Genomic DNA, 16732 nt, shown 5'->3' with positions numbered 1-16732 from the left:
ATCAAGACTACAAGCAAGAGCGTGGTGCTGACAATTGTCAATTTCCATATGGTTGTGGCTTTCCAAAACACGGTAGTTTTCTGACCCTTCTTCTTACTTCTCTCTCACCTTACCTGTTAGATTAAACTGTTTCAGCAAATTTTTTGCGTGTTGGAAAAGGGCCTTGCTTGAGTTTTAATGTTATTATTTTGTTGCCCCATTTACCCCTTAAATCTTAATTAACTGCTACTCCCACACCTGTACCTTGTCACAAAGCCTTCTTTGTGATTACATAAATGTTTCATGATATATGAACCTGATGTGGCTAACTATGACTTCCAACATAGTATCCACAGGATAAATCCAAGCACCTCAAGTATAGATAGGTGTAGAAAAATCTAGTTAACAAAAACTAACACTTATAGTATGAGAAAAACTAGAGCAACAAGGTGCTTGGCAAACAATATCTCTTAGCATACTGTGAAGAATATGGATATTACAGTGTCTGTATGTGTTGTTACTCACATAGACTTGGTGAATTCATTGGTCATCGAATTGGCCAAGCCAGATTTCAATGGCTAAGGACACTCTCCAAATAGGCTCCTTGCTTGCTTCCTCTAGGATGGGACTGGGATTTTGGTTCTCCACCCAAGAGATTTCTGTCTTGTCAACCCAATTTGATATAACTAGCCAATTCTCAATTCAAGGTATTGTCCAATCTCTCCTCACTGATATTTATAAATTTTGCCTACACTCTTATTTAATTATATTATTCATTACCTTTTAACTTTACTCTCTATTCCAAGACAAAAATATATAGTTTTATAGTACATGATAGCAGCTGATAGGTCAAACACCTCAATTTTAGGTTCTGTTCTCATTTACAATATTAAATCTGTTAAATTAATTTCAGAATATTTTGGAATATATATGGATTGAGATACATATTCTTAGTCATGTTTGGATATGTGTATTGCTATTTATGCTTTCCTTTGAATTTTATTAAACATTGAATTAAATTTTATCAAGTATAAAAGTATTTTTTCTTAAGATTTAATTGTTATTTACTAGTGAGATTGGAGATTAGCATCTTAAAAAAATTCCATTCAATGTGGTTTAATGCATGCAATATCCCCTTCAACCTATATCCCAGAACTGTTTAAATACTGTAAGAATTAGTTGATTTTTAGATAATAAATTTCTGTCTAAAGCCTTATGATTCCCTTAGCTGTTCAATGTGGTAATTTTTGTAGATTGGAAAAAATATAAATTCATTATTATTGTAATGTTCCTATTCTCATTCATTAATCAATTTTGCTAATATATTTTAATAAAAATAACTTTTATTTAATAATTAAATATATTAGCATGGTATTATCAACAATACCTTATCATTTTGCAATTTCTATATCAGGAGACATGAAGCCCTTCCTTTTACATATATTTCTTGAGGAGATCTGATAAGATTTTATATAAATTTTGAATAAATGCTTTTTTTCCTGCCTTTTCTACTTTATGTCATATTCCCCCCACAATAATGACTCCTTTAATTTAAACTAAAAACCATATACGGTTCCTGAAAATGTGGCAGCAAAGAAATGGAGGTGTCAAAGGCTGAGGGACAGGTGGGGTGAGGAGTCAGCCAATCGTCTTGACTGGGCTCTTGAAGCTGCTGGTAGGCCATCAGGGGGATCTTGAAACTGTAGAGCCTGGACACAAACTGGTTGGCGGGATGCTTTGGCTCAGACTCTGGATGCGCCATGAAGAGCATGTGAGGGAAACTGGTGCCAAAGTAGGCATGATCTGTGTGTTGATGCCTCAGGTCTGAACACATCCGTGCCCTTGGGGCAGTAGAGCTTCACCATGGCCTCACTTGGGATGTCTGAAAGGTCGATAGAAAGAATTGGTTGGTTCTCATGGTACACATGGGGACAGTAGCCAAAGTCTCCCTGCTCATACTTTCCCAACATCTGGGCAATGCTATGGTTGGTGAGGATATAGCAGGTGTGGATCAATCCATAGAGCATCTCTGCTGCCTGGTCAATCAGGTCACTCTGGTTGGGGTTGTCTTCCAGCTCTTCATCAGGCTCTAGGTCCAAGACCATGTCTAAAGCTTCTCAATGAGTCCAGTGAGATTGAATTTGTCTTTGATGTGGTCTTCATATACTTCACAGAAGAATTCATTGCCATGAAGCCCACAGAAGCAGTATAAATAACGCTATTTTCCTAATGTTTAAATCATTCTTATTTAACTTATCACTTATTTATTTTTTCATACTGATTTCTTGATGCTTCTTTGTCTCTATAATTTTTTTGTTTTCTTGAGTGATCATGAAAGTCTTTGAAAGTTATTTTTTCTTTTATTTTACTTTGTTTCACAAAGCGTGTAATGATTAAAAGTTTTTCCCACTTATTTTTAATGCATTATTTACAAAAAGCAATACATGTGAATGACATTCTTAATTTCTATGTACTTTTAAGCTTTTCTTGAGTATAGTGTCTGTAGAGAATAGTGCCCACATCAAAAAATTCCACTCAGTGGATTGATGTTATAATCAGAAGACATCTTTCAGTCACACTCAGAGCAAAAACAGAATGCCATCAACCTAGAACATTCTCTTTCCAATCACAACTCCAGTTAACCACTCTCCTGACTTCTAAAACCAAAGATTAGTGCTGTCTCTCTTTTTGTTGTACTTAATATTAATGAAATTATACATTATATACATTGTAGATCATTGATTCTCATGGTGTGGATATTTCTCAATTTTTTATGGCTGTTCCTGTGACTGGACACTTCCATAGTTTCGTTTGGGCTTACAAATAATGCTGTTATGGATACTCTAGTGCATGCCTTTCAGTGAACTTTTGAATACATTGTTGGTGGGTTCAAGTACGTACGTAGGAGTGGAATTGATGATTTTTGGAAATGTGTATGTTCAGCTTTTGTAGATACTGCAAACAGTTTTCTGACTTGGATTTATGCTTAAGTTTTGAGGTACATGATTGTATTTGATACCTATAAGAAATGGAAAAACTCAGCTTTTATTTTGTTATTTAAACAAATATTCAGAAACATGTATGTTTTAACTTTATAATATTTTTATTTATTTTATCAAATTTTGTTATTAATTACTAGCTTTGTGACATTGCAGTAAGAAAATGGGATTTAAATCTTTATTATTTATACATTTTCAAAATGTGTTGTGATTTACTTTAAAATATCCAAAGTATGTTAGAAAAATAAGACACAGAAAGATAGGTAGTAGATACGTAGAAAGATTAGTCTATAGCTTAATAATTTTAACTACCTCTTTTTACCTTTTTCTATTTCTTTCTTGTTAGGTTGAAGTTTTATTTTCTTGTTCACATTATCATTATATTTTCATTAACGTCTCTTTGTACTTCTAATAATTTTTTTCTGCTATTTAATGGTTTCAGACTAATTATATCCCTATTTTAGGCTGTAATATTTGTCAATATCAATTGAAATTTCTTTTATTCTTTTCCACTTTTTAAATATTCTTCTTTGTATAAAACTATTCATACTCCACATTTTTTGGTCAAATATTTGGGTAATTTAATTTTAACTATCTCCATATTTGTTGATCTTTTGTCTTTTAAACTCAGACTTTATATTTTGTCTTTTGATTCAGGAATTTAACCAGAAGAGTTTTATTGGTACAACACTTATAATTATACTAATGTTTCTTTTTGTCTGATGGCCTCTATTGTGGCTGTAATTTTTAGGTTGTATTTTTACTCCCTTAGTAGTGGTGTTTTTTATTTTTTTTGAGTAAGATTAGCCCTTAGCTAACATCTGTTACCAATCCTCCTCTTTTTTTGCTGAAGAAGATTGGCCCTGGGCTAACATCCGTTCCCACCTTCCTCTACTTTATATGGGATGCCTCTACAGCATGGCTTGATAAGCAGTGCTTAGGTCCGCGCCCAGGATCCAAACCTATGAACCCTGGGCCCCCGAAGCAGAGAGCTCAAATTCAACTGCTACACCACTGGGCAGGCCACAGCAGTGTTTTTTAAATCTCACCCAAATCCATTTTTGACTCTCATTATTGCCTTTGCATTTCACCTTGTTCTTCCTATGTGATTAGTTATTGCTGTTTCAGAGATGTTATATATTTTTATGCAATTATGACAGCAAAAAGTTTGGAAATTTATCCCGGATCATTGAATCTTTTATTTGACACACTGGCACTCAGCTCCAACTATGTTCAAAAAATGGTTCTGAGAATGGACCCATTAACAAGACAAACAAATATATCTGCATTTGAGGAACTCAAATTCTGGCAGAGGCAGTGGAGGCAATCAATAAACAATACTGAAAATAAAAGAGTAAATAACATAGATTAAAAACTGATAAGTTATGAAAAAATCTAACAGATCAAGGAGTTTTTAGAGTGCACTGGGGCAGCTGATGTAGAGTGGTCAGGTATGGCATCCATGAGAAGTGAAATTGAAGAATCAGCCATTTGTGACAACATGGATGGACATTGAGGACATTATGCAAAGTGAAATAAGTCAGAGGGATAAGCTCAAATACCGTATGAGTTCCTTCATTAAGTAGTAGATAATAACAACAATAAACAAACACACAGAGACAGAGATTGGATTGGTGGTTACCAGAGGGGAAGGGGGGAGGGAAGAGGGCGAAAGGGATAATTCGGCGTGTGGTGACGGGTTGTAATTAGTATTTGGGTGGTGAACATGATGTAATCTATGCAGAAATAGAAGTATAATGATATACACCCGAAATTTATACAATGTTACAAACCATTGTTACTGCAATAAACAAAAAATTAAAAAAAAAAAAAAAGAATTAAGCCAGACAATTATGTGGGGGAAGCCATTTCCAGACAAAAGAAATATCCCGTGCAAAAGCCCTAAATCAAGACTAACATAAAAATACATTTGCTCGTCTTTGGCAAAACGTTACTTTCACACTGATTTGCACCTTAATGCTGTCAAACTATCGCTTTTAGTCTAATACACTCATTGTTCCAGTTATAACAAATGAGTATAGAGATGTGTTATCTCTTCTTTGGATGAACTTAATCTAAGTAATTCGTCAGAAATTTTTAAGGTATATCATGAGCTAAGATTTATTAATATAAAACTTAAAGAGCCAGTTAAAATAATTTGAAGTTGACTTTTTTGATCGTTAATTTAGAACCACTTTGCATGCTTCCAATTAATTTAGAAATTACCACTCAAAAGAAGGGGCATTTAAGAAGCATTTGATCTTCAGAAAACCTTTGCTAAGTCATTATAAGCTTTTAAAATCACTCTCCTTTGAAAAGAAAAGCATGTGTTCCTTTGGGTAATCCATCTTAATCTTTAAAGTTTTTCATTCTATGCAGAAGTTTGCTCAATGTTTCCAAAATAAATATTTCTAGATGAACAGTAAGTTAACAAAAGACTAGATTTTGACAGTGTTGAATAGAAAACTAAAATTTGCTGTGACATTTAATTTCCATAAGAATGATTAGAACATTGATGTTCAAAGAATAGGTCTAATGCAATAAAACAAGATCAAAATGAACATAAAATTCCTTAAGTTAAATAAATGCATTATTAGCAATTTTATATAAATGTTCACAACTTACAATTCCATGAATGTGTGTTTGTGTGTATTGACATATTTAATATCTTTGACATATTTAATCAGTATAAAAAGTTTGATTGGAACATTTAATGCTGAATTTCTGCTGAAATATCAGCCTTAGAATGGTTAAATAAAGATGTCCGCAAATGTCAGTCACAAAAGAACAAGTAAAATTTGTTCTAAATACTTCAAATATTGTGTCGCAAAAATATTTTCCTAACTAAGCAACCCTAAATAAGAAACACTGTCTGAGTTTTTGTATACATTTGTTATAGTATATACTTTTGAGTTGTCAGTGGGTGAAAATCCATGATGACTGTAATGCCTTACAAACAGTAAGTTTCTGTCTTTATCCAAACTGTCTTTATCACCTTTCTAGCAAAAACGTTGCACTGATATATAATATATATACACCAAAATACTTGCACTAATAAATAAATGAGTATCATTTCCTATCAAGGTTCTCATTTTGGAATCCAACTGGATTTTTTATTCAACATGTTCTTTTTTTCTCTGTCCCAATATATTTTTCTATTATTCACTTATGCATTTCAAACACAACTGTTCTGAAATTTTACTTCTCTCCCTCTAACATATTCACAATAACAACTTTTGAATTTATTTCTCAAATTCATGCTGATGTGTCAACAGAAATGAACTACGGTTGTCACCTAAAGAATACCTCAGTCCCTCGGTGTAATGCGCCTTCTCAGTGTTCTACAAACAAGATTCTAAATTTTATTTTTCTTCACTAGAGAAATGTTGAGGATGTTAGCAAAATTCAGAGAGGAAGTTGACCTCATTGAAATATTATTTAACCTTTAAAAATATTGACTAACTAAAATGTGATCTAATTTCTCCTCTGAAAACAAAGCACTTATTCCTTTGGGTAATCAACTTCAAGCCTAAAAAATCTACATTCAGTTAAAAACTAGTTTATTTTATTTTTGGCAAAACAAGTTTTCCTAGCATCATAAAACTTATAGTTTTTGACTAAAAAATGAAATGATTCTTAATCACTTACTATAGTTTCCCTAGTGAATCATATGTAAATGGTGATACGTAAGATTGTTTTCAAAAGCAATATTACATAATTTCAAGGCAGGGCAAATCTTTATCAACCTTCAATTAATATATATGATTAGGCTCATATTGTGCTAATAATCAGAAACTTTGAAGGAAATTGCTATAGAGCATTTTAAAACATTGTTTTAGACCTCTGTTGGAACAAAACATGAACAAGATAGAAATGTTCACGTTTATTTTTCACATGTATTTTGGCTATCCTAAACGTAAATGGAGTCTGTATAAAAAAACAGATGATTGTTCATTTCAAGCACTACAGAAAAAGACGATATGAGCATTGCAAAATCTATTTCAAAATTTAAAAAAAGAAAACTCATGTGGACACTAAATGTAAACCACATTGACATAAACAATCTGGCTTATTGGTAAGCCAATAGCTGAGAAATATTTGTTTTAAAGTAGAGAAATTTTTAGCAAATAACTTTCTGTTACTGGAAGTAACTGCACATTCACACAGTCAAAAGAAAGTTCATATTCTTTACATGCACTTGAAAACATAGTTTAGCTTTCCACGGAGGTGTGAAACTATCTATACCATGAGAAACATGTTTTGAAGACAAAAAGAAATGTCACCTGGATGTTTCTAAATACCAAGGTGATTAACTCAAGCCATCTAATGCCCGCATGATTTTGTCCGCTCAAAGTGATGGTTATTTGCCTGCTATGGTTCAATAGCTACATGATTCTTGCTTTACTATCTTTATCAGAACAAGATGCTTGCTGCGATTTTTCCTTCCATATTCAGTGATACTCTGGAGCATTTTATAGGAGTAGTGTAAGGGCAAAAGAGATGACTGAATAATAATAGAACCAGGCAAATACGTCGTTTATATTTCCAATCTTTAATATTCTTAAGGAGAATACTATTGCTTCCTTTAAAAAGTAATGATCACACATTTATTCTATGTTATGACTATTCAAAAGTTTGATGTTATAGATGAATTAATACAGTAACATTATTACAAGTATCAGATGGACTATTAATTAGTCAAGCTAAATGATACACATTTAATAAAAAATTTTATTGACCAAGACAAAGATAAGTTTCAGTTGCTACTTAGAAATAAAATACTAGACATCCTTCCTCTCTCTCAAGAAGGAAATTCTATATATACACACACACACAAACTCGTAGAGGTATGTGTATATAATTTGTATATCACTAATAAATTTATTTATCAGTTTAGTTTTATAAAAGTTGGTTTTAAAAAATCAACAAAATCCAGGGGCCAGCTCTGTGACATAGCAGTTAAGTTCCCGCATTCTGCTTCGGTGGTCTGGGGTTCGCTGGTTTGGATCCTGGGCGGGGACATACCGCTCATCAAGCCATGCTGAGGCAGCGTCCCATATAGAAGACCTAAAACTCTGCAACTATGATACACAACTATGTACTGGGGCTTTGGGGAGGAAAAAAAAGAAAAAAGAGGAAGATTGGCAACCGATGTCAGCGCAGGGCCAATCTTCCAAAAAAAAAAAATCAACAAAATCTGTTATTTTCTTCCTGTTGAGTTGGTTAGTGTCTTCAAGTATTATTTTGGCAAGAAGTTATAACTTTAAAACAAAATTTTAAGTTAGGCCACATGCCATGTTTCCTTACAAAATGTTTGACACATGCTACAACATCGATGAACCTTGAAGACATTATGCTAAGTGAAATAAGCCAGTTACAAAAGGATAAATATCGCATGATTCCACTTATATTAGGTACCTAGAATAGTCAAATTTATAAAGACATTTCAAATTATGTTATGTATATTTTGGCACAACTCAACACTTTTTTCTTATTCTTATTTTATTGTTACTTCTTTCTCTCTTCTCTTGATTTGTATCACAGCGCAAATTCTAGATTCTGATTGCTCCCTGCTAGTTAATTTTCTCTTATAACTAGTCCCTAAATATGAAGATTTCTTAGTGATCCATCCTCATATTTTTCTCTTTTTTATACTACCATTTATAATTTAGGCATTTAAAAAATTATATAGATTTGTTCACTCAAAATGATGATTTTAATGAGCTTATTTTCTCTTTCTCCAGAGATCTTAATAAAATGATATTCAATAGTAAAATGATATAAACTTACAAAAGAGAGAGAACAGAAGGGGAAGAAGAATAGACAAGATAATAAAAGATATTATAGACACAAAGCAAGTAGAAATATACTGGCTGAGGAAGTAGAGAAGACAGCCTCCTTTTAGAAAAGACATGGAGGAATTCAGATTTGGGAACTAAATAAATCGTAATTTTATTGTCATTAATATTTTTTTATGCAGCAATAGAAAACTAGAACACTTACAAAGGAAAGAACAGCAGACTTATCAATGTATGAAAATTATATGGCAGCAGTTCTCACAGTTTGGCTCCAAGACCAGGAGTATCAGCCTTGCTTGAGAACTTGTTAGCAGTGCAGACTCTCAAGACCTACCCAGACCTACTGATTCAAAACCTGAATCAGCAATCCAGGGTTGAACAGGCTCTCCGAGTGATTGTCTTTGCATGCGAAAGTTCGAGAACCATTGCCACAATGAAGTCTTCACCTACCTGGTAGAGTCAGGCTTGTTTACTAATAGATTGGTATATTTCTCAATATTCCAACTCTAGTTTACAACATGACAGTTGGTAACATGGATTGACATATGACAGTTGGTAAGATTTTCATTTTTAAGATCGCTTTTATAGTGTTAACTGTGGATAGATTAAAATGGGAAGTATACTGAGTCAAGGATTTTTAATAGTCCAGACAAAGAATGCTAGAAACCTAATATAGGGGATAGTTGGGAACTCTGTATGTTCTGGTTAATTTTTCTGATAATCTAAACTGCTCTAAAAAAATAGTCTTTTAATTTAAAAAATGCATTTTAATCTGCCAGTGTAATGCCTTCGGCAACTTGAACAGATACTTAATAAAGAAAAGTCATTTTAATCATTTATCAGCTTAAAAAATATATATGTAATAGAGTTTTACAGCCTAAAATATATCTTTTTGTTCTAGGATGAGGGCTGAGCTATATAACTTTGTCAAATTTTAGTGGATTATGTTTGAGTTATTTGATTTCTAATATTGAATTCTCCCACTAAATCTTTTAGCATTATATTTGTTGTTGTTTCATTTTATTTTTGCACATTGTCTTTCTTTTGCTGAAAATATTTGGTTGATTGTTCTGGCTATTTTTTCAGAAGACCAATATAACAGTTGTAGGTTTAAAAATATAAGAAACAATTACATATGCTCAAAATAAACACATTCTAGTGGGCAGAACAATGAAATTTCCATTTCAGTTAAAATCTGTTGTCCTCAACTATGAATTTATTCTGTCCTTAACAACTTAACTATAAGTATGATAACTGTCACAAAAGGGACCTGAAAACTACTCCAAAGCAAAAAGAAATAGAATTAAATGTATGCTTTTATTTCACTAAATAAGACCTGTTGAGTTTATTAATTCTAGTGTACCAAAGTCATCTACGTGCTCTATGAGACAAAAAATAAATTTCTGGACCTTAGCAAACAAATTTGTATTATGATCAAATAATGGCAAATTAGGCCAACTGAATTTTGTTTCCATATTTAAATTCATGGGTGGCATATAAACACAACTCAGGACTAAACTGATATTGCAGGTGATGGGTGGGGTTATTTTTTGATAAATAGCAGAACATGTATTCCTTTTCATATTTTAAAGTGAAGTTAATAAGGTTTCGTGTTTTCTTTTTTTCAACACATGAGACTGTCATTTTTTACCTAGTAGATCAAATCAACAGTAGTTGACATAACAAAAAGAGTCTGCGTATATTTTAAGAAAAGGCTTTGATTTACTTGGAAGGTAGTGACAGGGATGTCCATGAGGTTATGAGGCCAATATTGATTGTCAAGAATGTATGTGACCATGACAAGATTTTTATACAGTGAGGATTCTGAGGAGAAGGGACCTGAGATTATATGGGTAAGATAGTGTTCAGTGGGAAGAACTGGACTCCTATTAGACAGCCCTGCTGTCTAAGACCCTGGTGTGATGGCACCCTGCTAGCTGACCACAGGTTGGGGTACCAATGGAGTCCCATTGTGACTCAGGAGTAACATGATTGTATGTACAGACATCCCAAGGCTGGGTCAATTCTCATGGGATTGGAGCATGAGTAACATGTAAATGAATTGTCAGAATAGGTTGGAGAATTATCCAATGAGTGTATAGGCTGAGGAATGGGAGTCAACTGTGGTTCCTCAGAACAGGGCTTCTTTCACACCATGGGTGGAAGAAAGTGAGAGAGGACCTCCAAACTGAGAGTGGGGCTGGCAACAGACAGAAGGTACTGATTACAGGGATAAGCCACTTCCATTGAGAATACCCAGGCTGCTGTTTGTCTCTGGGTTCTTCTATCTTATCTTTGTGATTCCTGCTTCTCCTGGCATGAAGGCAAGCCTTTGCAAGTGGATTGTATTTAGTTTTGAGAGCTGTAATCTCCTTGTTCTGATAGGCTGTCACAGATATACGTTGAGTCTTGGGAATGCAATGGCTGGTGATCATCCCCTGTAGACCCTCAACTCTTACTACATGAACTTGAAGTTTATATTTATGTAAGGAGTTCATATGATCTGACACCCTCCATTGTGCTTGTTGATGAGTTTAACTTTGCTGAAGGATACAGGCACATTCATCCAGTTGGCCCCCAAGTTCAGAGAGTTAGAGTGAATGTAGACACAGCTGGACACCTCTAGCTGAGAATGACCACCAGGCACTCACTCTCTGGTCACTTACTTCCACCACCATGAAGTTCAGGAGGAAAGAATACATGGCTTTGGTTCCAGGCCAGACATAGTCACCTTCAGCACTGGGAACATCCTCCTACCGTCCTTGGTGACCACGATCTGCTTGGTGAGCTCTTTGAAGTGCAGCCACATATAGCTTTTCTAGGTTGATGTTGGGGCTGCCCATCTCGCCAGCCTGCAGCTCTCGCTCCAAGGAGCTCAGCTGATGGTCCACTTGGTACTGCAGGCTCCTCTACAAGCTCTCCTTACCAAAGGAGCTTGTCTTCTTGCCGACCCCTCCACATGGCCCCCAACCCTAATTGGCCACCCAAGAGTCATCTTCAACTCCTTTCAACTGCCACTCTTCCAAGAAGTGGAACTGCAAAGGTCAGCAGTTCCCAGGCGTAGATCTGGGAGCAGAGCGAAGACTGGATTTGAAAGGGAGTTGCGGGGGCAAACGGGTGAAGATAGAGGTTATTCCACTTGAACTCCAGCAAGGAGCAACTAAAGTAAGTCTTTGTGGTGTTGGATTTGCTTTAAACAATTAAAAAGTACATTATTAACCAACACATAAATGTTTATAAAATGTACAAATAAAACTATCGATATCTTTAAAGCTCTTTTTTAATCAAAAGGGGCATTTTACATGTGCTAGAATATAAATTATGTGCACATCAGGATTGTTACAACATGTAATTTTCTACAATATTTTATTAGATTTGTATGCTGTTTTTAAATATGTTGGCCACTGATACTTGAAGTTTGATATATAGTTATAAAGTTTCCTTAAAGGATTATTATGAGACTCAGGATTTTCAACAAGTTACAAGTTATAGACACTTTTGCATGGCAGCTGGGTAAAGTACCACATGCTGTCAACATTACTTTTTGTGCTTTCCAATCAACACCAGGATGCCTTTGAACTTGACCTACACAAAGTCCTTATTTTGGTTCTTTAAACTGCCTGCCAAACTATTGTGGTAGCTTTTTGATATAGGCAGATGGCCACTTCAAAACAAATCAAAATACAATATTTGGTTTCTGAACCTACCTGGATTCGTATCTTTGAATATGAATGCTAGCTCAGATGGAATTTCAGGTCTAACTAATTGTTTTGATGTCCCTAGGCAGTTTGCATGAAACATGTTTGATCAAATAGCTAACACAGGCTTCACCTCTTATTAGTTGTTGTGGAACGCCCCTTCTGGTGCTGTGTTAAATTAATGCAATACAAAATTAGAGGATAAAATATTAATCCGTAGCTCCTACCCAGCATAAGATGAACAAAATATGTATTAACAAGCAACATCAATCTATTTCCGAGGCTATGCATGTAAGGTTTACTCATAAAATCTAGTAGAACTTTTAAATGTGTAATTTCCAGGCAGTCTAAGAAATGTGAATATGAGCAAAATAGGTAAATTTAGTGGTATGGCACAGACTGCAAAGTATGATACAGATTTCAAGCAAATGTAATTACATTGATTTAAGGGGTTCTTTCCCATTTATTCATACATTTTATTGTCTTAATTTAGAGCTAGCTCAATGAACACCCCTTCCTTCCTTCCTTCCTTCCTTCCTTTCTTCTTTCCTTCCTTCCTTCCTTCCTTTCTTCTTTCCTTCCTTCCTTCCTTTCTTCCTTCTTTCCTTCTTTCTTTCCTCCCTCTTTCCCTTCCTTCCTTCCTTTCTTTCTCCTAGCTATCTCCTTAAACTGCAGTAGTGGGGAAAATAGATGGATGGTTTAAGATTAGCCCAACTGATTATAATCAAACATCTGTGTCATTAACATAGGGTACTTCCCTGGGTCTCATATCCAAAGAATGTAGATTTCCTATTTTAGATGAAACAATGTTTGTTGTAAAATATTACATTTTCCATTGTATTAGAAGCATCATAATGAGAAAAATGCAAATTAAAACCACAACCATTATTCACATATAAGATTCAAAAAATATAAAAAGTTTGATAACACACTCTGTTGATGAGGCTAAGGAGGAAAGGAGCAGTCTTATATTTTGTTTCTCACAATGTAAAACAGGATTACAACTGTGGACGGGAATTTGGCAATATCTAACAAAATCACATATGCATTCAACCTTTGATCTAGCAATACCTCTTTGGGACATATATCTGTTCCAAAGGCCCAAAGGTACACGAACATTAACTTGAAATGACATGTGTCAAATGTTCTTCCATGTAGCATTATTGGTACTAGCACAAAATTGAAATCAACCCCAAAATCCAAAAATCCAACTGCAAAATCCAACAGTTGAATAAATTGCAATATATCTACACAATGGAGTACTATGCACCCGTGAAGATTTTGTATATTTTGGAGTATAAGCTAATAAAATATTTTGTATATTTTGGAGCATAAACTGATAAAAGCAAGTTGCAGGAAAGTGGGTATATCATGTTACCACTTGTGTAGGAATATGAGGAGAAAACCTTCCCTTCTTCCTTCCTTCCTTCCTCCATCCCTCCCACCGTCCCTCCCTTGCTTCCTTCCTTCTCTCCCTCCCTCTGGAATCTTATAGACTCTTTATATAATTAAAAAGATAATAAAAGGCAAATTTTAAATGTTGTAGGAAACTTAAACAACTGTTTATTGTACAGGTGACTTAATCACACAGAGAAAATAATTAACTAAAGTAGAACACAGGATTTCGACAGTACTTGCTCAGTGATTTATAATGTTAGGAACCCCAAAACTACAAATAATCTTAAAACACAGTCAGCCATATTTTGATAGTAATAATATTGTTGTGATGCATTTGAAGTTGTTGTAAATATATTGTAATATAGTGGAAACAATTCATTGTACCACTGTTCTTAATATCTAAATTTTTTCAACAATAGTTAAAAGAAATACAAATATGAAATGTAAAAAATTAGCAAAACTCTGTAATTTTCAATTTAAGGTAAATATATCAAGGTGGAGTTATTATTTTTCTCTTTTTAAAATTATATATTTCCTAGCTTTCTCCACTGAAGAACTCTAGGAGCAATAACAATCCAATAGCAATGAACACCCCTTGTAACAAGATATTGGTTTCTAAATACCATTCTTTTTTTAATTTTTTAATGTTTTATTTTATTGTGGGTAAGAACACCTAACATTAGATCTCTCCTGTTAATTTTTTAACTGTATGATACATCATTGTTGACTATAGACACACTGTTGTACCACAGAACTCTACAGTTTTCTTCTTACTTAAGTGAAACTTCACACCTGTTGATTAGCAACTCCCCATTTCCTCCTCCCTTCAACCCAAGATTCCACTCTTTGATTCTATGTATTTGACTATTTTAGATACTTCATATAAATGGAATCATGCAGTGTTTGTCTTTCTGTGACTGGCTTATATTTCATATACTAATGTCCTCAAGATTCATCTATGTTGTTACAAATAGCAGAATTTATTTCTTTTTTCAGGCATAATAACAATCCATTGTATGTATACACCATATTTTCTTTATCAGTTCATCTGTCAATGGATATTTAGTTTTTTTCCATATCTTGGCTATTGTGAATAGCACTGCAATGAACATGGGAGAGGTAATGTCTCTTCAAGATCCTGATTTTCATTATCTTTGAGTATTACCCAGAGTCTGAATACCGGATTACATGGTAACCCTATTTTGAATTTTTGAAGGAATCTCCATACTGTTTTCCATAGGGGTTATACCGTTTTGTATTCCCACCAACTGTAGACAAGGCTTCCAGTTTCTCCACATCCTGGCCAACACTTGTCTCTTTTTTTTTTCTTCTTTTTTTGATGACAGCCATCCAGACAGGTGTGAGCTGATATCTCATTGTGGTTTTCATTTGCATTTCCCTGATGATTGGTAACATTGAGCATTTTTTTATATACCTGTTGGCCATTTGTATGTCTTCTTTGGAGAAATAACTATTCAAGTCCTTATGCCATTTTTAACTGGGTTATTTGGTTTTTGTTGTTGTTATTGAAATATAGAAATTCCTTATATACTTTTGAGATTATCCTCTTATCAGATATATGGTTTGCACATATTTTCTCCCAATCCATAGGCTGCCTTTTACTCTGTTGATTATTCCCTTGGCCATGACTAGACTTTTTAGTTTGATATAGTCCCCATTGTTTATTTTAATTTTTGTTACCTGTGCTTTTGGCATCATATTAAAAAAAATCATTGCCGAGACCAATATAATAAAGCTTTTCTCCTATTTTCTTCTAGAAGTTTTACAGTTTCAGGTCTTATGTTTGTCTTTAATCCATTTTGAGTTGATTTTTGAGTGTGGTATGATATAAGGTTTCAATTTCATTTTTTTTGCATGTTTTCCCAACACTATTTGTTGAAGAGACTATCCTTTCCCCATTGTGTATTATTGTCAACTTTGTCAAAGATTGGTTGACTGTATATGAGTGAATTTATTTCTGGGTTTTCTATTCTGTTCCATTAGTCTATATGTCTGTCTTTATGCCAGTACGATACTGTTGTGATTACTGTAACTTAGTAACATATTTGGAAATCAAGACATAGGATGCCTTCAACTTTGTTCTTCTTTCTCAAAATAGTTTAATTTCCACATATTTGTGAATTTTCCAGTTTTCTTTTTGCTATTGATTTCTACTTTCAATCTATTGTGGTTGGAGAAGATATTTTGTATGATTTCAATCTTCTTGAGTTTGTTAGGTCTTGTTTGATAACCTAACATGTGATCTATCCTGGAGAAACACACATGCAATTGAAAAGAATGTATATTCTGCTGCTGTTGGGTAGAATGTCCTATATATGTCTGTTAGGTCCATTTGGTCTGTGGTATTATTCAAGTCCTCTTTTTCCTTAGTAATCTTCTGTCTGGATGTTCTCTCCATCATTAAAAGTGGGATACTGAAATTACTTCCTATTATTGCATTGTTGTCTATTTTCCCCGTCAGTTCTGTCCAAGTTTGCTTTATATATTTAGATGCTCTGATGTTGGGTGCATATATATTTGTAATTGTTATACCTTCCTGGTGGATTGACCCTTTTATCATTATATAATGTCCTTCTTTGTCTCTTGTGACTGTTTTTACTTCAAATTGACAATAAATGCTAAGTAAAATTAAGTATCATTAGCACAAATTCATGAAATCTGGTTCTACTCTCTCGTTTTCTCATTTTTTGAAACCTTATATTTATAATCATAATTATTTACATTTGGTAAATAAATTATTTATTAACAATTTTGAAACAAATAAATGGAGATGTATCACTCAATTTTTCTTTTCTTACTAATGGAGGAATTTAAGCAAAAGTAACAATATTTTTAATTC

At 33.8% G+C, this 16732-nt stretch overlaps 2 pseudogenes; both read right to left on the bottom strand.

Annotated features, from left to right (window-relative positions):
- Nucleotides 1-1617: 1617 nt before the first annotated feature.
- Nucleotides 1618-10574, bottom strand: LOC131418946 (casein kinase II subunit beta-like; annotated as a pseudogene).
- A 135-nt stretch (nucleotides 10575-10709) lies between these two features.
- LOC131418945 (T-box transcription factor T-like) overlaps nucleotides 10710-16732 on the bottom strand; it is a 40331-nt pseudogene continuing 34308 nt past the window's right edge.

The sequence above is a fragment of the Diceros bicornis genome, chromosome 20, assembly GCF_020826845.1.
Source record: "Diceros bicornis minor isolate mBicDic1 chromosome 20, mDicBic1.mat.cur, whole genome shotgun sequence".
Lineage (NCBI taxonomy): Eukaryota > Metazoa > Chordata > Mammalia > Perissodactyla > Rhinocerotidae > Diceros > Diceros bicornis.
The sequence above is the reverse complement of the archived record's forward strand: the minus strand, read 5'-3'. Positions and strand labels throughout refer to the sequence as shown.